Source organism: Hemiscyllium ocellatum, chromosome 22 (genome assembly GCF_020745735.1).
Source record: "Hemiscyllium ocellatum isolate sHemOce1 chromosome 22, sHemOce1.pat.X.cur, whole genome shotgun sequence".
NCBI lineage: Eukaryota > Metazoa > Chordata > Chondrichthyes > Orectolobiformes > Hemiscylliidae > Hemiscyllium > Hemiscyllium ocellatum.
Window position 1 is genome coordinate 4026411 of NC_083422.1, and position 25884 is coordinate 4052294.

Sequence of the window (25884 nt, forward strand, 5' to 3'; positions counted from 1 at the left end):
AGATTTGGAAACTAGCGAAGTTGATGTTGATGCTGTGTGGTTGAAGGATCCCAGGGCGGACGTGGAGGCATTCTTCCTCCAGTTAGCAGGTAGCTTGGATTTGGTGGTGGAGGTCTTCTGTCGCCTTCCCAGCTACCTTCTTTCCAGCCGCACCACCCTTCTATTTATCTCTCAGCCCCTTTCCCCTAACATTCCTGATAAAGGGTTAATGCCAGAAACATCTCCTGCTCCTCGGATGCTGCCTGACCTGTTGTGCTTTTTCAGTGCCACACTTCTTGACTCTTATTCTCCACCAGCTGCAGTCCTCACTTTCTCCCATCTGCTGTATGTCAGTTGCAAGTACTTAAACTGAAGGCTGCAAGAGATTTTTGAGGGGTAGGTGCAGGAGGGTCTTTCAGGCCAGATTACATGCTGCATGGAGTGTTGGAAGTAAAGAAATCCAGCTGCACTTGAGCAATACAGGTTAAAAACATCGAGACTGGTGTTTTAAATATTTACTTTTGGCATGTAAGCTTGAGAACAGTATAATAAGTCTGTACTGGGTGTTAATGATGATATTTAATTACTTGTTTCTTTCATAGTTGTGCTAGATAGTTCTTCGTGTGTCAGCAGACTGAAACAATCACACTTCTTCTGACTAGAGTATTGGTCCTAGCTCGAAAGCTTGAGCCACCTCTATTTCTACAGTTACTTTCAGAAAGAACCTTATTAATTTACTTCAATCTTCAGAGAACACATACAAGACTGTGAACAGCCAATTGTATTTATTGTTTCACTGAGAACATTCTGATAAAAAGCTATTGTCTCAGAATTAGCAGCAGACAAGAAATGCTTCATGAGCACAGAATCATATAGTTACACAAAGAGCTCAATTCCTTGGACACTTTCCCCCATTCCTGCTTAATTGAAGAAGCTGGCCTCTTCCTCCTTCTCTGAGAAGAGCTCATCTCAGCCGTTCATCATGCTTATCATTGACAATTAGACCTTCAGATGACCAGATTTTGCAGGTCTCATCACAAATCCTCAAGGTATGGCACAATCAAAGTCGTCACAAGCTACAATGAAACATGCTGTGGTCTCTTCCAGCACAAGTTCATCCTTAGATATAGTGGTCGTGTCATCCTACCCACTCTCCCTAATTCCCTGGAAATGCAAAAGTAAACCTTTAATTTGTAAAGAATGACTGTAAGACTTGCAACTACCACAATTGGATCACAATTCAAACATGGTCTCAACATCTGAAAACAAACACAATGAAGAGCCCATCCACAGTTTTAATGTTTGTTAAAGTTTGTGTGTGTGTGTGCGCGTGCGGGCGCAGAGGCGGGGATGGGGGGCACAAGAGGTGCATCTTCAACCCCTTATGAACGGTACCCCTGAGGCCGACTCCCTTTCTGCCAGCAGGAGGTAAACAGAAAGTCAATAGATTACATGGCACTACGTGAGAGATTAACCATGTTTCCAAAATCAATTTTATATTAAATTTAGCACACAAGAAACACATTCCTAATTTTGACCAAAAAAGAAAAGTGCAGGAATAGTGCCAGAACACTGGAGGATATCAAATGTTGTTCCCTTGTTCAAGAAGGGGAGTAGAGGCAACTCTGGAAATTTAGACCTGTGAGCCTTATTTCAGTTGTTGGTAAAGTGTTGGAAAGGGTTATGAGAGATAGGATTTATAATCATCAAGAAAGGAATAAGTTGATAAGGAATAGTCAACACAGCTTTGTGAACGGTAGATTGTGCCTCACGAACCTTATTCACTTCTTCGAGAAGATGACCAAACAGGTGGAAGAGGGTAAATCAGTTGATGTGGTGTATATGGATTTCAGTAAAGCGTTTGATAAGGTTCCCCCTCGTAGGCTATTGCACAAAATACGGAGGCATGGGATGGAGGGTGATTTAGCAGTTTGGATCAGAAATTGGCTAGCTGAAAGAAGACAGAGGGTAATCATCCTGGAGTTCAGTTACTAGTGGGGTACCACAAGGATCTGTTTTCCGTCCCCTGTTTGTCATTTTTATAAATGGCCTGGATGAGGGCATAGAAGGATGGGTTAGTAAATTTGCGGATGACACTAAGGTTGGTTGAGTTGTGGATAGTGACGAAGGTTGTTGTGAGTTACAGAGGGACATAGATATGCTGCAGAGCTGGGTTGAGACGTGGCAAATGGAGTTTAATGCAGAAAAGTGTGAGATGGTTCACTTTGGAAGGAGAAACAGGAATGACGAGTACTGGGCTAATAGTAAGATTCTTGGTAGTGTAGATGAGCAGAGAAATCTCAGTGTCCAGATACATAGAGCCTTGAAAGTTGCCACCAAGGTTGACTGGATTGTTAAGAAGGCCCTCAGTATGTTAGCTTTTATTGGTAGAGGGACTGAGTTTCGGAACCATGAGGTCATGCTGCAGCTGTACAAAACTCTGATGTGGCCACAATTGGAGGATTGTGTACAATTCTGGTCACTGCATTGTAGGAAGGATGTGGAAGCTTTGGAGAGAGTTCAGAGGAGAGTTACTAGGATGTTGCCTGATATGGAGGGAAGGTTTTATGAGGAAAGGCTGAGGGACATGAGGCTGTTTTCATTAGAGAGGAGGTTGAGAGGTGATTCAGTTAAGACATCTAAGATAATCAGAGGGTGAAATAGGTTGGACAGTTTTCAGGATGGCGATGGCCAGCACGAGGGAACATAGCTTTAATTTAGGGGGTGATGGATGTAGGACAGGTGTCAGAAGTAGTTTCTTTACTCAGAGGGTAGTAGGGGCGTGGAACGCACTGCCTGCAACAGTAGTAGGCTCGCCAACTGTAAGGGCATTAAATGAACATTGGATAGGTATATGGATGAAAATGGAATCATGTAGGTTAGATGGGCTTCAAATTGGTTTTACAAGCTGGAGCAACATTGAGGACCAAAGGGCCTGTACTGCTTTGAAATGTTCTAGGTAAAGTAATTATTTTTGACACGTTTGGTTTGTTTTATTTTTCATGGGATGTGAGCATCACTGCATAGACTTTATGGTGGTAGGTGGGTAATTGGCTATGGTGCAAGCTGGGTAGGAGAGGAGGATATCAGGTGGGAAAGGAGGTAGGGTGGTAGAAGGGTGAACGGGAAGAGTGGTTAGCGATAGGAACCAGCTTGCTGACGGTGAGAGTGCAGTTGGCTAAGGTGGTCAATTCCACATGAACATGAGGGTACAGTGCCTCTGATTGAGGAAGTCAGGTGCCAGGCAGCTTGGCGAGGGTAGGATGGCAGACAATTGGGTGAGGACTCATGGTACATTGGGGATTGGAAATCTAATTTGGAGGTTGAAGGTTGAGTCACTATCATAGAATGAGGTCGGAATTAGAACGCAAGTTTGTGGAAAACGGAGATTGTTGGGAGAACACAAGGCTGGGTGAGGGTGTCGATTTTGGAGTATAACAGGGTGTCTGTGGTGAGTCATTTTTGAGGGTGGCTGCCAGGTAGCTGTTAGGGGGTCAATGGCATGAATGTCAAGGTGAGGGAGGGGGCAGTGTGGGAGTTTAGAGAGGCATTTAGAGAGCCGGGTCATGAGGAAGGGATCTGTGTGGTCCTGATGCACAATTCCTATCTATTCTAATGCAACAACTCTCTTCTCATCAGCTGTCACAGCCATAGTTCCTATTCAGGGGGATTTGGAAAGGAACTTGTAGACAATGCTGTTCCTTTACAGCTGTAACTCATTTGATGTGATTTTCTTTCACCTCATAGTTTGGAAGGTGCATCTAAGGATGCTTAGTAAATTGCTACAGGGTGTGAATGTTTGCCATCATGGTACCAATCAAGTGGGCTGGATCATGCCAAGCTTCTTGCGTGTTGTTGCAACTGTTCCCATCAGGAAAGTGGGGAGTATTCCATCACACTTATGCCTTGTAGCTGGTGGACATGCACTTTGGAATTGAGAGGTGAAATATTCACCTAGCCTCTGACTTTTCTTTGTAGCCACAGTAGTTATGTGGCTGGTCCAGATCAACTTCTGCTAAATAGCAACCTCTGGAATACTGATAGTGGGCAATTTAGTGTTGATAATGTCGAATATCAAGGGGTGATTGTTAGATTCTATCTCTTGTTGGAAATGGTCATTGACAGGCACTCATTAGTGTGAATATAGCATATGTTTCAAAAGGTTATGAACAATGACAAATTTATTTAAGTTTCTATCCAATAGTTATTTGTCCTCCTAAGTTCTGATAGTTTGTATTATGATTCAGCATGCTCGAATACAAGAGCAACAATTTTCTGTCAAACCTCAATATTGCAACATCTACCTAGACACACAGCAAGTCAAGTCACCATTTAGTGGTTATAGGAAAAATTAACCTAGAGTGGAGCTTTTTTAAAAATGTAAAACATGACGAGTATCTAGTTGCTGAAATTGAGTACACTCAAATCTAAAAATGAAATGCATACACTTTAAATTTAATGGAATCTGAATAAGGAGCACACAGTTGTCTTTACAAATGAATACCAAGAGTCAATTTAATGAATCCATTCACCCTCATGGGAGAGTGCACCCTGAAGTGAGAAGGTGCAAGGGAGACAGAGAAAGAACAATGAGAAATGAAAGAATGACACACAGAAGTGGAAAAAAAATGTAGAAATGCAAACCTAATGGTAAGAAATGTCCAACTGGATTTTAAATGTAATGACAGCAGAGACTGTGACAATAATGAAAGGCACCACAGGTAAGGACTGCAGATGATGGAGGTCAGAGTCAAAAAGTTTGGTGCTGGAAAAGCACAGCCAGTCAGGCAGCATCTGAGGAACAGGGGAGTCAATGTTTCGGGCATAAGCCCTTCATCACTAAGTGAGGTAGGGAAAAGGATCATTAACATACAGCTGAACTCATGGAGAAGAGCATTTCAGTGAGGCTAGTAAACGAAAGGTTAATCCAGTTTAAAAAGATTTGCATTGAATCTTTGCTAAATACAGTCTGATGGTCAATTTTGCAGGAGATGACAGATTTTACAATGCGTGACTTCTTCACAGTCCACCAAGTGAAAGACGTTTGAACAGAACAATGTGTGCTATCATGTAATAAACATCATTTTTAATTGCTGAATGCAATGAGCAGTCGGAATACCATATTGTAAATTGTGCTCTTATTACTCCTCGCCAGCTAGATTCAGTGGTAGCATTCTTGCCTCAGTCAGAATGTTGTGGATTCATATTCTGTTCCAAAGACTTGTACACACCATTTATGCTGATACTTCAGTATAGTATGAGGGAGTATTGAATTGTTGAAAGTGTCACCTTTGTGCTGAGATGGGAAATTGAGGCCCCTCTTAGGTGGACACAAAACATTCCCAGGAGAGAGTAGGAGTGATGTCCTAGCCGATATTTGTCCCTCAATCAACTCTACTGCAAACTATTTGGTCATTATCACATTGCTGTTTGCATTTGTCCCATTTATTTAATGGCTTTAACAGTTGTCAACTCAAAAAATTTTTTACCAGCTGGAGTCCTCAACCTTACGTTTTTGTTTTTGTTACAACTTATTATTAGCAAAGATTTAGAGAGTTATGGGAAACTCATGTGGGGCTTAGATAATGAATTGTATAGTTGAAGGATGTCTGAAAATTGTAGTCAGATATGTAAGATGAAACTGATTACAATAGTCCGTGCCAGTTAATGTTAAAGGATCAGTTCCATTAAGCAGTGAAGTCCTTTGAGAGATTATTAACTTGTACAAGACATTTAATCAGTGAGACGAACATACCAGCCTCAGTATATTAGTAATACTGTGTCCTAGATGGGCTGATTTACGGGGAATAATTGAGCACAACAGTTCACAGTGATGCAATATGAGGGATACCTTTGAGGTAAGAATTCCTTGTGTTACATATTCTGAGATCGTAAACATATTTAAAATACACCTTTAATTTTGTGACATGTAGAACAAAAAAGATTCAGTCCAGTTTGACTGATTAACAAAATCCAAAAGTAAGACTACATTTTATCATTATATAAGAGTGCTATAGAGAGTATATTTGTGTCAGTCAGATCATTTTTGCCATAGTTAAATCTGCTGATATTACAATGAAATTTAAACTATACTCCAGATTTTTCAATCTTGTCCATAAACACTAATTTCTTTTGATGATTACTCAAGAGTTGTAGAGACACATAGTGGACAGAACTGTTAAATACACATGATGCAAGGTGCCACTAGAAACTGTGACTTTGGTTCAAATTTTCCAGACTCATGATAGTCAGAAACTGGACGTACCCTAAAAAGATACACATGAAACCTCTTGGAAGTCCAGATGCACTGACTCTGAGAATTGCCGAGGAAGATTAAACTGGTGGCAGCACAGTGGCTCTGTTCCTAGCACTACTGCCTCACAGCACCAGCGATCTGGGAACGATTCTACCCTCAGATAATTGTCTGTGTGGAGTTTGTACATTCTCCCCGTGTCTGTGTGGGTTTCTTCCAGGTGTTCTGTTTCCTCCCACAGTCCAAAGATGTGTAGGTTGGGTGGATTGGCCATGCTAAATTTGTCCAGAGATATGCAGGCTAAGTGGATTAGCCAGCTTTCACCGGATATCAGACCGTGACACGGTGACTCAGTGGTTAGCACTGCTGCCTCACAGCACCAGGGACCCAGGTTTGATTCCAGCCTTGCGCGACCGTCTGTCTGGTGTGCTCTGGTTTCCTCCCGCAGTCCAAAGATGTGCAACTCAGATGAAGTGACCATTCTAAATTGCCCAGAGTGTTAGGTGCATTAATCAGAGGAAAATAGGTGTGTTACTGCGGAGGGTTAGTGTGGACTTGTTGGGCCGAAGGGCCTGTTTTCATACTGTAGGGAATCTAATGATTGCCTAAGACACTGAATTCAAAGCAGGTACCTGGGATAGATCTGATTCACCTATCTGGGTAATTGGAAGAAAATGAAGACTGCAGATGCTGGAGATCAGAGTCAAGTGTGGTGCTGGAAAGCACAGCAGGTCAGGCAGCATCCAAGGAGCAGGTAAATCGACATTTTTTGGCATAAGGCCTTCATCCTGATGGCTACTGCCTGACCTGTTATGCTTTTCCAGCACCACACTCTCTGCCTGGGTAATTACTCAGGAAATGATGGCCAGATTACAACCATATCTCGTGCCTGGGTAACTGTATAACTGACCCCAAACCTTCCCTTATCCCGGCACACCCCTTTCACCAATTGACTCTCCCCAAACTTCCAACACCCCCAGGTCCTCCAACTTGACACAAACCCTCCACTTCCTGTCAACTTTTGACTGCTCCCGCCCTTTCAGCACACTCTTCCTCCCAGATCCTTCAAGTGAACTTCCAAACACCCTCCAACTCTCTTGATTCATCCGCTGACTTTCTGACACCCCTTCACTAAAACTGGCCTCATCATCCTTTCCCCCATCCTATCCATTAATCACCTTGCTGCCTTACATACTTGCTATTCTATCAGCCTCCCTCCACCACCCCGCTGTCCTGCCACTCGCCCATCTGTCATCCTGCCTCCACATCCCAACCCATTGAGAAGTTATGCAAAAATTCAACGTCCTGAAGCTAGTGCAGCAAGGAGGAGGATGTGCCTTATGTGTGAATTTTCTCTGTTGCTCCCTCTGACAATTCCTTCACTGAGGGCAAGTGACTGAGGGGTCAGTGGGGGAGCACTTTGGGGCCAGCGACCATAATTCTATTAGTTTCAAAATAGATTTGGCTTATCCTTTTCTAGAACTAACAGTTAAAGTTCTAAATCAGAGTAAGGCCAATTTTGCCAGTATTAGGCAAGAAGTTTCAAAAATGGATTGGGGGTGAATGTTTTCAGGTAAAAGGACAACTGGAAAATGGAAAGCCTTCAAAAATGAAATAGCGAGAGTCCAGAGACAGTATGTTCCTGTTCGGACAAAAGAAATTGAGGTTTTGGTCAAGAAAAAGAAGGAAGTATATGTCAGGTATAGACAGTAGAGATCGAATGAATCCTTAGAAGAGTATAAAGGCAGTAGGAGTATACTTAAGAGGGAAGTCAGGAGGACAAAAAGGGTACATGAAATAGCTTTGGCAAATAGAATTAAAGAGAATCCAAACGGATTTGAGAAGTACATGAAGGACAAAAGGGTAACTAGGGAGAGAATAGGGCCCTCAACGATCAGCAAGGCAGCCTATATATAGAACCGCAGGAGTTGGAGGGAGATACATAATGATTATTTTCCATCAGTGTTTACTGTGGAGAAGGACAGGAAAGATATAGAATGTGGGGAAATAGATGGTGGCATCTTGGAAAATGTCTATATTACAGAGGTGGTGGTGTTGGATCTCTTAAAATGCATAAAGGTGGATAAATTCCCATGACCTGATCAGGTGAACCCTAGAACTCTGTGGAAAGTCAGGGAAGTGATTGCTAGGCTTAAAAATGTATTGCTGGAAAAGTGCAGCAGGTCAGGCAGCATCAAAGGAGCAGGAGAATCGACATTTCGGGCATAAGCCCTTCTTCAGGAATGAGGAGGGTGTGCCAAGCAGGCTAAGATAAAAGGTAGGGAGGAGGGACTTGGGGAAGGGGGGTTAGGAATGCGATAGATGGAAAGAGGTTAAGGTGTGGGTGATAGGACAGGAGGGGGGGTGGGGGCGGAGAGGTCGTGAAGAAGATTGCAAGTCAAGAAGGCGGTGCTGAGTCCGAGGGTTGGGTCTGAGATAAGGTAGGGGGAGGGGAAATGAGGAAGCTAGAGAAATCTGCATCCATCCCTTGTGGTTGGAGGGTTCCTAGGCGGAAGATGAGGCGCTCTTCCTCCAGGTGTCGTGTTGCCATGGTCTGGCGATGGAGGAGGCCAAGGACCTGCATGTCCTTGGTGGAGTGGGAGGGGGAGTTAAAGTGTTCAACCACAGGGCAGTTGGGTTGATTTGTGCAGGTGTCCCAGAAGTGTTCTCTGAAACGTTCCGCAAGTAGGTGGCCTGCTGCCCCAACGTATAGGAGGCCTCATCGGGTGCAGCGGATGCAGTAAATGAGGTGTCACATTTTTAAGCTCTGATCTCCAGCATCTGCAGTCCTCACTTTCTCCTAAGTGATTGCTGGGCACCTTGCTGAGATGTTTGCATAATCGATAGCCTCAGGTGAGGTGCCGGAAGACTGGAGATTCGCTAACATTGTGCCAGTATTTAAAAATGGTGGTAAGGAAAAGCCAGGGATCTATAAACCAGTGAGCCTGACATCGGTGGTGGGCAACTTGTTGGAGAGAATCCTGTAGGACAGGATGCACATGTATTTGGAAAGGCAATGACTGATTATGGATAGGCAACATGGTGTTTTGCATGGGAAGTCATATCTCACTAACGTGATTGAGCTTTTTTCAGAAATAACTACAAAGATTGATGAGGGCAGAGTGGTGGACTTCACTGAGACATTCAACAATGTTCCTCATGGTAGATTGGTTAGCAAAGTTAGATCACATGGAAATTAGGGACAACTAGCTCATTTGGAAAAGAACTGGCTTGCAAATAGAAGATAGAGGTGGAGTGTTGCTTTTCAAACTGGAGACCTGTGACCAGTGGTGTTCCACATGGATTGGTACTGGGTCCACTGCTTTTCATCATTTATATAAATGATTTGGATGTGAACAAAACAGGTATAATTAATAAGTTTGCAGACGACACCAAAATTGGAGGTTTAGACAACAGCGAAGAAGGTTACCTCAGAGTGCAACAAAACCTTGATCAGGTGGGTCAATAAGCTAAGGAGTGGCAGATGGAGTTTAATTTAGATAAATGTGAGGTGCTGCACTTTGGAAAGGCAAATCAGGACAGGACTTATACACTTAACGATAAGGTCCTGGGGAATGTTGCTGAACAAAGGGGGATCTTGGAATTGCGGTTCATAGTTCTTTGAAAGTGGAGTGTCAGGTGAATAGGATAGTGAAGGTGGCATTTGGTATATTTTCCATTATTGTTCAGAGCATTGAGTATAAGAGTTGGAAGGTCATGTTGCAGCTGTCCAGGACATTGATTAGGCCTCTTTTGGGATATTGTGTGCAATTCTGGTCTACCTCCTATAGGAAGGATATTGTGAAACTTGAAAGTGCTCAGAAAAGATTTACAAGGATGTTGCCAGGGTTGGAGAGGTTAAGCTGCATAGGCTGGGGCTGTTTTCCCTGCAGCATCGGAAGCTGAAGGGTGACCGTATACGCGTTTAAAAAATCATGAGGGACATGGAAAGGATAAATAGGCAATGTATTTTCCCTAGGTTGGGGGAGTCCAGAACTAGAGGTATAGGTTTAGGGTGAGAGGGGAAAGATTTAAAAGCTACCTAAGGGGCAACTTTTTCACGCACATGGTGGTACATGTATGGAATGAGCAGCAGGATGAAGTGGTGGAGTCTGGTACAATTACAACATTTAAAAGGCATCTGGATTGGTATATGAATGGGAAGAGTTTAGAGGCATATGGGTCAAGTGCTCGAAAATGGAACAACATTTATTTAGCATGGATGAGTTGGACTGAAGGGTCCTATGGCTCTATCACTCAGTTGGAAGGATCCCACATCAGAATACCAGAAACCTTTGGGCAAACTAAGTAATTTTTGTCTGGTCAGCATTAGAAAAAAGAGGCTCTGACAGTGTTTGAAAGGTTTGGTTGGACCTTTATGCTTACTTATTATGCTGAAGACATCTACAGAAGTTAGCAGATCAAAATTCCATAGCAAAAACATCTATTCAGCTTTAGTTTTGAATTGTGCACTGCACTAGAAAAGGTCTACGTTGTGGCTTGTCTCATCATTACATGATGCTAAACAAGTCTTCAGTGAACAAAGAAGACAATTCAGAAAAATGGTGAGAATCCAAAAATTTCTGCTTATGCAATTATAATGTCTGTGAAGTGAGTTGGTAAAAATATGATTAATGCATTCAGAATCTGGTCAGGTCTCAGTCTAAATTCAGAATTAAATGTAATGGAAAGAGCAGGAGTCAGATTATGCTAAAAAGAATTTGGAAATTTCCAAGAGAAATCTATGCAACATAACAACACAAATCTTGAAATTGTTCTTTGTGATTGTAGTGTGTGCATACATTCAGATTCTTGCCTGAAATTTGACATGAGTGAGTTAATCCAGAGAAAAATAAACGATCATAATAAAACGATTGAGATTAGAATTCTCAACTACATGGCCCTGTTTGAAAACTTGTCTTGGATTTCACTGCGAACCCAATCTGCAATATGTAAACAAGACAGGTGTAATCCAACCCTGATTTGGCTCTAGGGTAAGCTCAATCAGATTGTTTGCAAATAAAATTTGCAAGTAAACAAGTATGGAGCCAAACTGGAATAGAAGACTTTTCAGAAATAGATTCTGCTAAGCCTGTGGAATGTTGAAATGACTGGAAATTCTCAAGTTGATGTTTTTTCCCGTATTTAAAATTTTACTGAATTCTATTCAATAAGAATCAGTTTAATAAGGTGTAATGGTACAGTACAAGGTACTATTACTTTTTTAAAAACTGTTCATTATTGTAAGAAGAGGTCTGTAATTAAATTAAGCTCCAAAGGATTTAAAAGTAAAAAGGTTAAATAGAGGGGGATTAGGACATGAAATCTTCTGCCTCATTATCAATGAAGCAAAGTCAATAAATTATTTTAGAGTGGAATTAGACAATTATTCGCAAAAATAGGTCAACTAAAGGAGATTTTGAAAGGTCACACTTGTAATAATCTATCAATTTTGATATTTATGGGATGGCCCAAAACTGTTCAATTACATTATTTTCAACGGTGATGATTTTTCTTATAGGAAAAGCACAACATGCAGCAAGTTTCTTCAAAAAGCACTGACACAACTATTTAATTAGGATGCTCACTATAGGAAAATGTTGATCAGGATAATTCCACGACTTTTCTTCAGATATTGACTTATCATTGAACTGACCTGTGCCTCAACTGAAAGACAACATAACAGACGATGCAGCACTCGCTCTGTATTGCACCAGTCAGTCGAGACAAAATGCTGAAAATCGATCATGAAATTTGAACCCACAAATACATGACTCAGAAATAAAAGTCTAATGACTAAATTAAGCTGACCTGGAAAGGAAGAATAAACAGTGGCAGTGACTAAATTATACTGGAACCTTCTACAGTGTTCAGAATAGTCTTTTCCTTGAAAAAACAAAAACATGCAACATGTAGTTGGCTTTTAATTGCAAGTGTAATTATCACTCGTTGTACCACACTACTATAAATGTTGGTGGACCACACAACAACCACGCACCAGAAACAAGCATGGTATATCTTGCCCTACTGGCCCCAAAAAACGTAGAAGCTGATACCAAAATTGGGAAAGCTCCCAAATCATAATTTACAATTTCTGGAACACTTCCATCACTATTCTTATTGGTGTTCTGTTCCATGAGCAGGATAATTTGGCACAGTGGTTCATAGTTAACCTGTGAGTCCTCAACACGGACTTCAGGTCTCAAGCTATAAGGATAAACACAGGCAAGGAAACCTCCTGCTAATTGCAACTTACTGATTTACCTCAGCTGTATCAGCACTTGAAAGAACATGCAGCATAGCAGGGGTGTGGATTTTCTCCACACAGAGCTTATTCTACGTCCATCACCAAAAATGGCTCAGTAGCACCACTACAGATAGGACTGACTAAGTCATAGAGTCACAGAGATGTAAGATCAGTAAGACTGGACGTGTGATAAATGGTGAGAAAATCAGAGAAAATAATCTTCCATTGTCCAATGTATTATGTAGAACAGATCTAGCAGCTCAAATTTAAGTATGTGTGAGGCATTGTGAGCCATGAGCAGCGACAGCAGAATTGAGCTCAATCTGTAACCTCATGGCATGGCATAACCCTCAATTTACTCATGCCATCGAGTGGAAGGTCAATCTTGGTTCACTACCAGGAGCAGCATCATCTTTAAAAAAGGTGTTCACTGGTGAAGGCACACAGGACTACACACATGCTGAACAGCAGAAGTAGCATGCAATGGATAAAGCTAAGTGATTTCACAACTAACAAATCAGATCAGAGCTCTTCAGTTCCATTATATATGTACCCAGTCATGAATGGTGTTGGGATCCATTATTAAGGTTAGGCAGTGTAAGATACTTTATTGTTAGGTAGTGCTCACGTAAGGTAGTATTAGCAAGTCTGGAACTTGTTAGCTTCACTAGACAACAGTAAGCCATTATGCTACACTAAGAACAGACTGAAAAGCTGATGGCATAGCCTGAAGAGGCCCCAGGGAGGGTGAGAGATAACAGGACATTAGAGCCGTGTCTAGATACACGTAGCTCAAACTGAGGTAATAGAACGTTATCAGGCGAGACCCAATCACATATGAAAATTCTGAGTTTTACCAAATAAGGATGTAGCACTGGGATGCGAGGGGCTAAAAAGCTAGACAAAGAGAACAATAGACAGAAGGCGCTTTCTCCAGTGAGCAGCAAGCCTCACTGTATTTTGTACGGCTCTCTCTCATTAAAACAGCTTATATTTTGAATCAGATCCAGTGTTTCTCTCCTTCAAACGAACACGGGGACGGTAGCCCGTCCTAACAAATGGTCATCAACAAAGGGGAAAACAAGCATATCAGTGCTCAAAGCAAGATAAAGCATTTACATTCATCTTCAGTCAAATGGTCTGAGTGACTGATCATTTCAACCTCTTCCAAAGTTCTTAGATTCACAGATGCTAGATTTCAACCCATTTGATTAACTCAATGAATCTGCAGCTGGTGGACAAGTCTGTAATTTCTGTCTAAAGTCTACTTTTATCTTTAATGTAGCCTTTATTTTACGGTTTAATTTAGGAAAGTTAAATTTTGCTCCAGTGTTAAATTAGGGGCACACAAACTCTATAAACGCATTTGCAGCTAGTTAATGAATGGCTAAGTTAAAGAGGTTTTCAGAAGCTTGAATCAATCATTTTTAGGGACCATAAAAAGAGCTGTTCCTCACTGTTGCCTCATTCACACTGCCTCATCTGCACAGAACGCTGCTTTGGGCATGCAGTGTGAAGTGAGGGGTTGATAATAGGAGGAAGGAAATGGAATTGGCCTAAGTGGTGAAGATTATGCTGTTTTCCTTTTCTACCTTTTCAAATGCCCAGTAATTGGCTCTTACTTTGGTATGGGGCAAGAAGTTGATTCTAATTGTTCTGATTGTAGTTCCCAAAATTTTGGTGCAGCAAATCAGTTTGGTCAAGTGGAAACTACATCCTGCAGTATGTGGGAAGGGAAATGAATCATGTGGGAAGGCGGCATCTGCCATGATTGCCCTGAATGGCACAGCAGGCTCAATAGACTGTATACCCCATTCTTACTGCAATGTTTTTAAATAATGAATCACCATTTGTCCCAGATGAACACATTTGCAGATGTGTGAGTTCCAGGTTTCAGTACATAAATATGTTGGAGCCACTGTTGCAATTCCAAGGGTCAGAATGCATGGATAGCAATTTTAGGGAAGTGCTTACATTGCAAATTAGAAACACAGTCAGAGAGAGAACAGATGACTGCCAGGCAATTGAAGTGCAATGCAGTGCAAGATTCTCTTGAGTCTATCCTACTTGCTAACTAGTTTTCCACTTCATAAAGTGGTGAGGACAAATGTAACCAGAGCCAGATTTCTCTCACACCAGTAATCAGCTGTACAAAAGAGGGGATGAAGAGTTGGAGGAGTAATGGCGACAGGAGATTCCATAGTCAGGGGATCAGACAGGCAGCTCTGTGGCAGTAAATGTGATTCCATGATAGTCTGTTGTCTCCCTGATGCTTGGGTCAAAAATGTCACAGAGCATCTGAAGGAGTTCCTTCTTGAGGATTGTGAACATCTAGTGGTATGATCCACATTGGTTGCATCAACATAGGTAGGGAGAGGAATCAAGGCTGAAAATGTGTTGTTGGAAAAGCGCAGCAGGTCAGGCAGCATCCAAAGAACAGGAAATTCGACGTTGAAGAAGGGATTATGCCCGCAATGTCGAATTTCCTGTTCCTTGGATGCTGCCTGACCTGCTGCGCTTTTCCAGCAACACATTTTCAGCTCTGATCTCCAGCATCTGCAGACACCTCACTTTCTCCAGGGAGAGAAATCAAGTCTGGAAAGCAAATTTTAGAGAGCTAGAATAAAATTGATGTGCAGAATTCCAAAAGCAGTTACGACAGGATTACTCTCAATGTCAAGTGTTAGTGAGCATAGGAATAGTTGGATTGATTAACCAAACACAATCACTGAAGAATTAGTCGAGGAGGGAAAGCTTCAGAATTCGGAAGCATTGGGTATAATTCTGGGGCAGATGAGATGTACATAAACTGGATAAATTATACCATAAAAGACATGAGAATTATATCCTCACTGGACATTTGCTATTGCTGTTGGGGAGGATTTAAATTAGCTTGTCAGGGGATAAAACCTAGAGGCAGCTGAAATTAGAAGGAAGTAAAACTGATAACAGGAAGTAGAAAAAGTGGAAGTTAGAAGGCAGGTGAAATTAAGATGAGCATCAACTAAGCTTAGAATGTGAAATAACTTTAAAAAGGCAAAGTTAAAAGGCACTGAAGGGCATAGAGCATTCATAACAAGTTAGATGATTTAAAGGCACAAGTTAAGAGAATGGATATTGTGTAATTTGCATTACAGAAAGATGTTTTAATACAAAGTATTTTTAAAAGATAAAAGTTTAGAAAATGTAGACATACAAAGAGTTTATTTTCTTGTCAAGGAGTCACTGAAGACCAGCATACAATAAGCAATTAGAAAGGAATGACAATGTCTAAAAGATATTATCACTTTTGGAATTTGGGTTTTTAGAATAAATGCAGATAGACTTTGGTCAGTTCTTTGAAAAATCAAAGTCATTTGAAACAGTGACTTAAAATACAAGTTTCCAATAATGCATGGAATCCGGTCAACTGCCAAAATGGATATCTATAGTATTAATTAGATTAGATTAGATTAGATTAGATTACTTACAGTGTGGAAACAGGCCCTTCGGCCCAACAAGTCCACACCGACCCACCGAAGCGCAACCCACCCATACCCCTACATTTACTTCTTACCTAACACTACGGGCAATTTAGCATGGCCAATTCACCTGACCCGCACATCTTTGGACTGTAGGAGGAAACCGGAACACCCGGAGGAAACCCACGCAGACACGGGGAGAACGTGCAAACTCCACACAGTCAGTCGCCTGAGTCAGGAATTGAACCCGGGTCTCAGGCGCTGTGAGGCAGCAGTGCTAACCACTGTGCCACCATGCTGCCCACAAATGGCTGGAGTTTAATCTCCAATTAAAGTCAGAGGGAAATGGGTTTGGATGGGTTACTCTTCGGAGGGTCGGTGTGGACTGGTAGGGCCAAAGAACCTGTTTCCACACTGTAGGGAATCTAATCTAATCTAATTAATCAAATGGAGCTTGGACAGACAGACAAAACAGACAAAAGTTTAGATCTTAAATTCATTTCAGAATTCTGGAGTGTACAGTTCAAAAGGGAGAAGAGTTCGCTCTGAGCTAGAGAATGAGTTTTCGGTTCAGGAGATCCAGTCACCTTGGCAAAAAAAGGTGTTAGATTGTCAAGTTTCCAAACTGAGGGTTTGCTATAGGAAGTCTTCTAGTTTTCAGACCTGAAGAGAGTTTTAGGCCATCAGAACTGAAAAAGGAATATTTCATAGACTTGGAAAGAAGTTGCAAAACTGTCTCAGCAATCCATGAGGGGAACTCAGTTAAAGAGGAAATTAAACATTTGAGCTTGGAGTGATATTTCTCTGGATTGAGTGGCTACACATTGTTGGAAAATAGGTTGAAACTTGGTTTCGCTATTTATGTTAGTGTCTTGCTAAATTGTCTTCTATATAATAAAACAAGCAAAGTTACATAAAGTTATAGAGTCCTACAACACGGAGACAGGCCCTTCAGTCCAAACTGGTCCATGCCGACCAAAATGTCCATTGACACTAACCCCATTTCCCTGCACTTGGCCCATATCCTTTTAAACCTTTCCTGTCCATATATTTATCGAAATGCCTGTTAAATGTTGTTAATGTACCCACCTCAACCACTTCCACTGGCAGCTCATGCATATCATGCTCTGTGTAAAAGTGTTGCTTCTCAGGTTCCCTTTTATTCTTTTCCCTCTAACTTTAAACTGATGCCCTATAGTCCTTGATTCCCCAACCCTGGGATAAACACTGAGTGCATTCACCCTATCCATGTCCCTCATGATCGTAAGCACCTCTATAAGATACCCCCTCACTCTCCTAAGTTCTAAAGAAAAAAGTCCTAGCTTGTCCAACTTCTCTCTCTGTAATACGGGCCATTGGGTCCTGGCAACATCCTTGTAAATTTCTTCGGCACTCTTTCGAGTTTAATAACATCCTTCCTATAGCAAGGTTGATCAAAAGTGAACACAATACTCCAAGTGCAGCCTCATAAATGTCCTGTACAACTGCAATGTAACTTCCCAACTTCTATACTCAATGCCCTGACTGATGAAGGCCTGTGTGCCGAAAATCTTCTTCACTGCCCTGTCTACCTGTGACTCCACTTTCAGAGAACCGTGTATCTGAACTCTAAGGTCCCTCTGCTCCACTACACTCCTTAAGGCCCTACTATTCACCATGAAATTCCAACCTTGCTTTGACTTTTCAAAATGCGAGACCTCACACTTTGCTATATTCAACTCCATTTGCCATTTCTCGGCCCACTTCCCCAATTCATCAAAGTCCTGCTGCAATTTCTGATACCCTTCCTCACTGTCCACTATACTGCCTATTTTAGTGTCATCTCGAAACTTACTAATCATGCCTTGTACATTCTCATCCAAATCACTGATATAGATAACAAATAGCAATGGGCCCGGCACCAACCCGAAGCACACCATTAGTCACAGGCCTCCAGTGCAACAAGCATTCTTTCACTATTACCCTTTGTTTCCTATCATTAAGCCAATTGTGTATCCAATTTATCACCTCCCCTGCATTCCAAATGATCCTGCCAGAACAGCTTACCATATGGAACCTTATCAAGGCTTGACTGAAATCCATTTGGATTACGCCCACACCCCTACCCTCATCAACCTTCCTGGTGACTTCATCAAAAAACTCCAACAAATTTCCCATGGCATGATTTCCCACACACAAAGCCATGCTGACTACTCAATCAAACCCTGTCTTTCCAAATGCATGTATGTCTTATCCCTCAGAATCTTCTTGAGCAAATTACCCAGCACAGATGTCCACAGTTCCCAGGCTTTTCTTTGCAGCCCTTCTTGAATAAGAGCCCAACATTCACTGCCCTCCAGTCTTCTGGGACCTCACCCATGGCTAATGATGATGCAAAACTATTAGCCAGGGTCCCCGCAATTCCTTCCCGAGCCTCTTGCAGGGTTCTTGGATATATCTGATAAGGACTAGGAGATTTATCCACCTTCATACATTCTAATACATCAACACCTGCTCTACTCTGATATGGACTGTCCCCAAGATGTCACCCTCAATTTTCCAAGTCTTCATGTCTTTCTCCACAGTAAATAGACGAGAAACTTTAATTGAGAACCTGGCCTATCTGCTGCCACATGTCCACTTTGGTACTTGAAGGATCCTATTCTCTCTCTGTTTATTTATTTTTTCTTTTAATATACCTCTTTGAATTCACCATAACCTTTTCAGTCAAAGCTACCTCATGCTTCCTTTTCACCGTCCTGATTTCCTTCTTCAGTAAACTCCTTTACTCCCTATATACCTCCAGGGATTCCAATGATCCTAGCTGCCTGTACCTGAGCTATGCTTCCTTCCTTTTTCTGGTCAAAGCCTCATTCTGGGGTCATCCAGGGTTCCCTAATCCTGTCAACCTTGCCTTTCATGCTCATAGGAACATTTTGACCTTGAGCTCTAGCTATCTCACATTTAAAGGCCTCCCACTTGCTGGAACTGACTTTGCCTGCAAACTACTCCAATCAACTCCTGCGAACTCCTGTCTAGACTTCGCCTTGCTCCAATTTATAACTTGAACCTGTGGACAGTTTTGTCCCTCTCCATAACCATTTTATAATTAATAGAACTATGGTCACTGGTCCCAAAGTGCTCTCCAACTATCACCTCAGTCACCTGTCCTGCCTTATTTCCCAACAGTAGGTTGAGTTTTGTCCCTTCACGAGTAGGACCTTCTTCATACTGCTTGAGGAAATTTTCCTGAACACACGAAACAAATTCCACCCCATTTAAACCTTTAACGTGCTGACAGTGCAAGTCTATATTAGGAAAACTAAAATCCCCTACTAAGACGATTGTATTGCTGCTGCAAGTCTCTCCAATCTCCCTACATATTTGTTCCTCTAATTCCTGTTGACTATTTGACGCCCTATTGTACAACCTCAATAACTCCTTATTTCTTATTGTTTTGTATAAATAACTTTGTTAAATGATATTTCCAGTTTTGAGTGAATATATTGAGGCAACAGACTATCACTACTAGCCAAGTGCAAAAACGGAGTTCATAATTTATCAAACGAAGTTTCAATCTGGGGTCTGATTTGTTCAGCTTATCACCAGCTGAGATAATAACAAATTGGGTGGGGGGGGGGTGGTATCTGGGATCAAAATTATTGCATTTAAGAGGAATAGCTGTCTTTTATTTGAGCAAAGATGTACATAAAGGTATTTGACAGAGGTGTTGTGGGAAAGATTCTTAAATATACTGGACTTTTACAACCACTTCAAATGTTGCAAGAACCTTGCTAGTAGATTATTTGAATAGCAAAGTATAGAACCTTGGTTTGAACACCCTGAGGACTGTGTCTAATCCAAGTCCCCTTACCTTAGCAAAGATATTATTGCCATATAGGAGGGTGCAACGAAGGTTCTGCAGACTCGTTCCTGGTCTGGACAGGAGTGGACTGTGAAGAGACTGGGATATAGGCCTATATCCTCCAGAATTTCAAAGAATGAGAGATTAACTCTTTATAACCTTCAAAATACTTCAAGGGGCAGACAGGCTGGATTCAGAAAGGATATTTCTCCTGGTGGGACATGTAGTAGCAAGGAACATTATTTCAAAACTAGGGTAAGTCACTTTGGACTGAAATGAGGAGTTTTCTTTTACTGGAAGGTTTGTGAATCTTTGAAATTCTCCTGGAACTCTAAAGAAAGTCTTTAAACTAAAGAGTTGACAGATTTCCAAGTGCCAATAATGGAAAAAAGATATGGGTTTGGTGTAGATGATCAGCCATGACCATCTTGAATGGCAGAGCAGGCTTGTCAGGCTGCATGGCCTATTCATGTTTTAAATATTCCTATATTAAAAAAACTATCACACTGGATACTGCAAAAGCTATGGGCTCTGACAACATTGCTACAATAGTAATAAACATTTGTGCTCTAGAACTAGAGGTGTTGTTGTAGTACAGCAACAAGATTAGCATCTACCTGAAGAGGGAAATCACTCAGGTAATTCAACAAACAGCAGGACAAATTCAATTACCATCTTATCAGTTCACTTTCAATCATTGCAGTGTGTGGATGTAGGTTTGCTCACTGAGTTGGAAGGTTTGTTTTCAGGCGTTTCATCACCATACTAGGTATCACCACCAGATGAAGCACCGGTGATATGGTCTGTTTTGTATTTGTGTGTTTAGGTTTCCTTGGGTTGGTGATGTCATTTCCTGTTCTTTTTCTCAGGGGGTGGTATATGGGATCCAAGTCAATGTGTTTGTTGATAGAGTTGATAGATGCTTCTCTGTTTGGCTTGTCCTAGGATGGATGTGTTGTCCTGTCGAAGTGGTGTCCTTCTTCATCTGTACGTAAGTGAGAGTGGGTCATGTTGTTTTGTGGCGAGTTGACATTCATGTATCCTGGTGGCTAGTTTTCTGGCTGTTTGTTCAATGTCGTGTTTGTTACAGTTCTTGCAAGATATTTTGTAAATGGCATTAGTTTTGCTCATTGTCTGTATAGGGTCTTGCAAGTTCAATAGCTGCTGTTTTAGTGTGTTGGTGGGTTTGTGGGCTACCATGATGCCAAAGGGTCTGAGTAGTCTGGCAGTCATTTCAGAGATGACTTTCATGTAGGGGAGAGTGGCTAGGGTTTCTGGATGTGTTTTGTCTGCTTGTTTGGGTTTGTTGCTCAGAAATCAGTGGACTGTGTTCATTGGGTACCCATTGTTTTTTAATACACTATATAGGTGATTTTCCTCTGCTCTGTGTAGTTCCTCTGTGCTGCAGTGTGCGGTGGCTTGTTGGAATAATGTTTTAATGCAGCTTCGTTTGTGGGTGTTGGGATGATTGCTTCTGGAGTTCAATATTTGGTCCGTGTGTGTTGTTTTCCTGTAGACACTGGTTTGAAGTTCCCCATTGGCTGTTCACTCTACTGCGACACCTAGGAATGGCAGTTTGTTGTTGTTGTTTTCATCCTCTTTAGTGAATTTTATTCCAGTAAGGGTATTATTGATGGTCTTGAAGATTTCCTCTAATTTGTTTCATTCAGTGATGACAAAGGTGTTATCCACGTAGTGGACCCAAAGTTTGGGTTGGATGGTTGGCAGAACTGTTTGTTCAAGTCTCTGCATTACTGCCTCTGTTATGAACCCTGATATCGAAGATTTGGTTTGTCTGTAGGTTTTGTTGTTGAAGGTGAAGTGGGTGTAAGCCATAGGTCTACTAGCTTGACGATACTGATGAAGTTGGTGGTGTTTGGTGTATGTGTCTTTGATTCTTCTAAAAGTGTAGTCAGTGTTTCCTTGACCAGGTTGATGTTGATGGATGTGAACAGGGCTGTTACGTCAAAGAAGACCATTATTTCATCCTCTTCTGTCTTGGTTTCTTTGATGGTCTTCAGGAATTCTTAGGTGGAGCGGATGGAGTGGCGTTAGTCTTCTAATAAATGTTTTAGTCTTTGGTGTAGCTCCTTGGCTAATCTGTAAGTTGGCGTTCCAGGTAGTGAGACTATGAGTCTGTGTCAGGGGGGCTCTTGATTTGTGCATTTTGGGTAATCCGTAGAGGCGTGATGTGTTGGATCGTCTGGTCTCATTTTTTGGAAGTTGGTCTTGTTTATTTCTCCAGATTTCTGAAGTTTTTTTAAGTAGGACTGTGATCTGATTCTCTAGTTATAGGGGTTGTATCTATCGCCACCTGTTGGTAAGTGTTGGTATCTGCAAGCAGTGCGTTTGCTTTCTCAATGTAGTCTCTTTGATTTAAAATGACTGTCAAGTGTCTTTTATCTGTAGGTAGGACACCAATGTTTGTATTTTTTTTAAGTGTTTCGAGTGCTTTCCTTTCTTGTGTATTGAGTGTGTTTCCTTCCTTTTTTTGCTGCTTAATGTTGGTGCACATGTCTGTCTGATGGTTTGCTGGATTTCTTCTGTGAGTTCATTGTCTTTCAATGTTGTTTCTAATGCTGCTCAGAAATCTTTCTTGTCCGCATCCTGGAAGTTGTAATTTAATCCTCTTACTAAATGTGTTGACCATGCTATCAAATAACACACACATCATAATAACTTGCTACCTGCTCAGTTTGAGTATTACTAGGGTCATCCAGCAACTAATTTCACTGCAGCCTTGGTCCAAACATGGAAAAAGGCACTGATTCAAGAGATGATTGCTCTTGATAATAAGGCAGCATTTTGCCAAGTGTCGCATCAAGTTGCCCTTGCAAAATTAAATTCAACTGAATTAGGAGTGACACTTAACTGGTTGGAGTCATTTCAACCATAAAGGAAAATGGTTGTGATTGTTGGCAACCAGCTGTCTCAGCCCCAAACACGACTGGAGTTGCTCAGCTGATTGTCTTCAATTTAACCATCTTCAGCTGCTTCAATAAGACTTTCCCTGCATCATAAAATCAGAAGTGTTAAAAAAAATCAAAAAAAGCAGGAGTGTCAGAGGTTCTATTCTCTTTGGAAAAAGAAAATCAGAAATGTGAAAGTTCACTGATGATTGTGCCATATTCAGAATATTTGTGACCCCTCAGATACTGAAGCAGTGCTGTTCATATATAGAAAATCCTGGACAATATTAGGATACTGTCCTTTTTCATTTGTGTATGTGGGTAACACTTTCTGATCCAGCATTTATCGCCCATTTCCAGTTGCCGTTGAGAAAGTAGTGGTGAACTTCATTCTTGAATCATTATAAACCACATGCTGTGGATTGCCTGAACAATGCTGTTCAGGAGGAATTCCAGGATTCTGACCAAGTGACATTAAAGAAATGGTGATATATTTCCAAGTCAAAATGATGAGTGGTTTGGAGGGGAACTTGTAATTGGTGGTGTTCCCATTATCTGCTACCTTTGTTCTTCTAGATGGAAGTGTCTCTGGGATTGGAAGGTGCTATCTGAGGAGAATTCTGAAGTGCAGTTTGTAGATGATACACACAGCTGGTCCTGAGCATCAGTGGAGGGAGTGGATGTTTGTGGATGTGGTGCCAATCAGTGTGGGCTGCTTTGTCGTGGATGGTGTAAAACTTCTTGAGTGTTGTTGGAGCTGCACTAGTCCAGGCAATTGGGGAGTGTTCCATCACACTCCTGACTTGTGCCTTGTAGATAGAATTCGGGGTGTCAGGAGATGAGTTATTCGCTGCAGTGTTCCGAGCCTCTGACATGCTCTTGTCATCAGTGTTTAAGTGGTGAGTCCAGTTGAGTTACTGACCAATAGTAACCCCAAGGATATTTATGGTGGACGATTCAGTGATGGTAATACTATTGAATGCCAAGGGGCCGTGTTTAGATTGTCTCTTATTGTGATGATCATTGCCTGGCATATGTGAGGCATGATTGTTACTTGTCACTTGTCAGCCTGGATATTGTCCAGATCTTGTTGTACTTAGGCATAAACAGCTTCAGTATTTGAGGAGACGCAAATGGTGCTGAACATTATGCAAACATTGGCAACGTTCCCTTGTCAGACATTATAATGGAGAGATGGTCACTGATGAAGCAGCTAAAGATGGTTGGATCTAGGACATTGTCCCTGGGGAACTCCTGCAGAGATGTCTGGAGCTAAGATGATTGACCTCCTACAAGCACAACCATCTTGCTTTGATCTAGCTATGACCCCAACTAGCAGAGAGATTTTGTCATCTGATTCCCATTGATTCCAGCTATTCTAGAGCTCCTTGATGCCACACTTCATTGAATGCAGCCTTGATGTCAAAGCTGTCACTCTCACCTCCCCTCTGGAATTCAGCTTTTTTTGTCCATGTTTGAACCAAGGCTCAAATGAGGTCCAGAGCTGAGTGGCCCTGGCACAAACCAACTGGACATCACTGACCAGGTTATTGCTGAGCAGGTACTCCTTTACAGCATTGTTGATGAATGACAAGTAACTTCATGCCAACATGTCAGGTAATGACCATTCCACAAGACAGAATCCAACTATTGTTCCTTGACCAATGGCATTATAATTGTGGAATCTTTCGCTATCAGCATCTTGGCGGTGACCATTGACCAGACACTGAAATGCCCCCTAGTTTTGAACTCCCTTGCCAGAGGGAAAAATACTTGTCATTCACCTTATCTATGTCCCTCATGATTTTATAAATCTCAATATGGTCATCCCTCAATCTCCAATGCTGCAGTGAAAAATATCCCAGTCTTTCTAGTCTAATTTTAGATCTCAAACCTTCCATTTCCAGCAATACCTTGGTAAAACTTTTCTGAACCCTCTTCAGTTTAATAATATCATTCCTGTAACAGGGCAAGCTAAAATGCACACAGTACTCCAGAAGAGGCCTCATCAAAGGTATAAGTTAGAAGATGGAGCAAGGGCTCGTAGAATTGTGAGCTCTCCGCAAGATACTCCCAAATCTCATTCTTTGCTCTGCTTACCATGTCAGACAGGTTTGCCTCCCAATGCCCAAATCTGCCACTGCAAGGGTATAAGCAGTCAGTCTTCAGTAGAGTCCTCATGGGTCCCAAAGCAGAGGATCTCTGTCTCAGAATCTCAGCTCCCTGAGTTACACAGAAAAGTGTGGTACAGGTTTGACACTCTTTTCAATGAATGGTAGTTGGTGTTATATTAGTTGTTCAGTTTAAATCAAAGATAGTTTTTTTATTAAACAAAAAGTAAACCGGATATGAGCCAAAATCAGGTATATGGAATTAGGCCACAGATCAGCCATGATCTCACTGAATGGCAGAACAGGCTCAAGAAGCTGAATGGCCTTCTCCTATTCCAATGTAACAAACTGCCTATCTTTAGCTTTGTTGAAGTCACAGGGTAGCTTTACTTAGTTGCACAAGGAGAAAGTGAGGACTGCAGATGCTGGAGATCAGAGCTGAAAATGTGTTGCTGGAAAAGCGCAGCAGGTCAGGCAGCATCCAAAGAGCAGGAGAATCGACGTTTCGGGCATGAGCCCTTCCTTAGGAATCAGACTTGGCTGGTTACAAGATCATCAATATGGTTGTCAACATGGAATTGTAAATAAATCTGATATTTCATTTAAATTCTCCATTCTGATCTGCCAACTCAATTGCAGTATTCGTTTAGGTAAAAACAAGGACTGCAGATGCTGGAAACCAGAATCTAGATTAGAGTGGTGCTGGAAAAGCATAGCAGGTGAGGCAGCATCTGAGGAGTAGGAGGAGCAGCAGGAGGTCATTTGAATCAACTAAATTGTTCCATGTTCAATGAGTACAATGTTACTCACACTGTCTTTATTTGAATGAGTGCAATGAACATGTCATATAGTCATAGGGTCATAGAGATATACAACATGGAAACAGACCCTTCGGTCCAACCCATCCAGGCCCAATCTAGTCCCACCTGCCAGCACCCAGCCCATATCCTTCCAAACCCTTCCTATTCATATATCCATTCAAATGCCTCTTAAATGTTGCAATTGTACCAGCCTCCACCACATCCTCTGGCAGCTCATTCCATACACATACCACCCTCTGCATGAAAAAGTTGCCCCTTA

At 41.7% G+C, this 25884-nt stretch overlaps 1 protein-coding gene across 3 annotated transcripts in view; it reads right to left on the reverse strand.

The window, feature by feature from the left end:
* Positions 1-25884, reverse strand: part of mypn (myopalladin) — a 295631-nt gene that overhangs the window by 209536 nt on the left and 60211 nt on the right. The gene's annotated exons all lie outside the window — the stretch shown is intronic.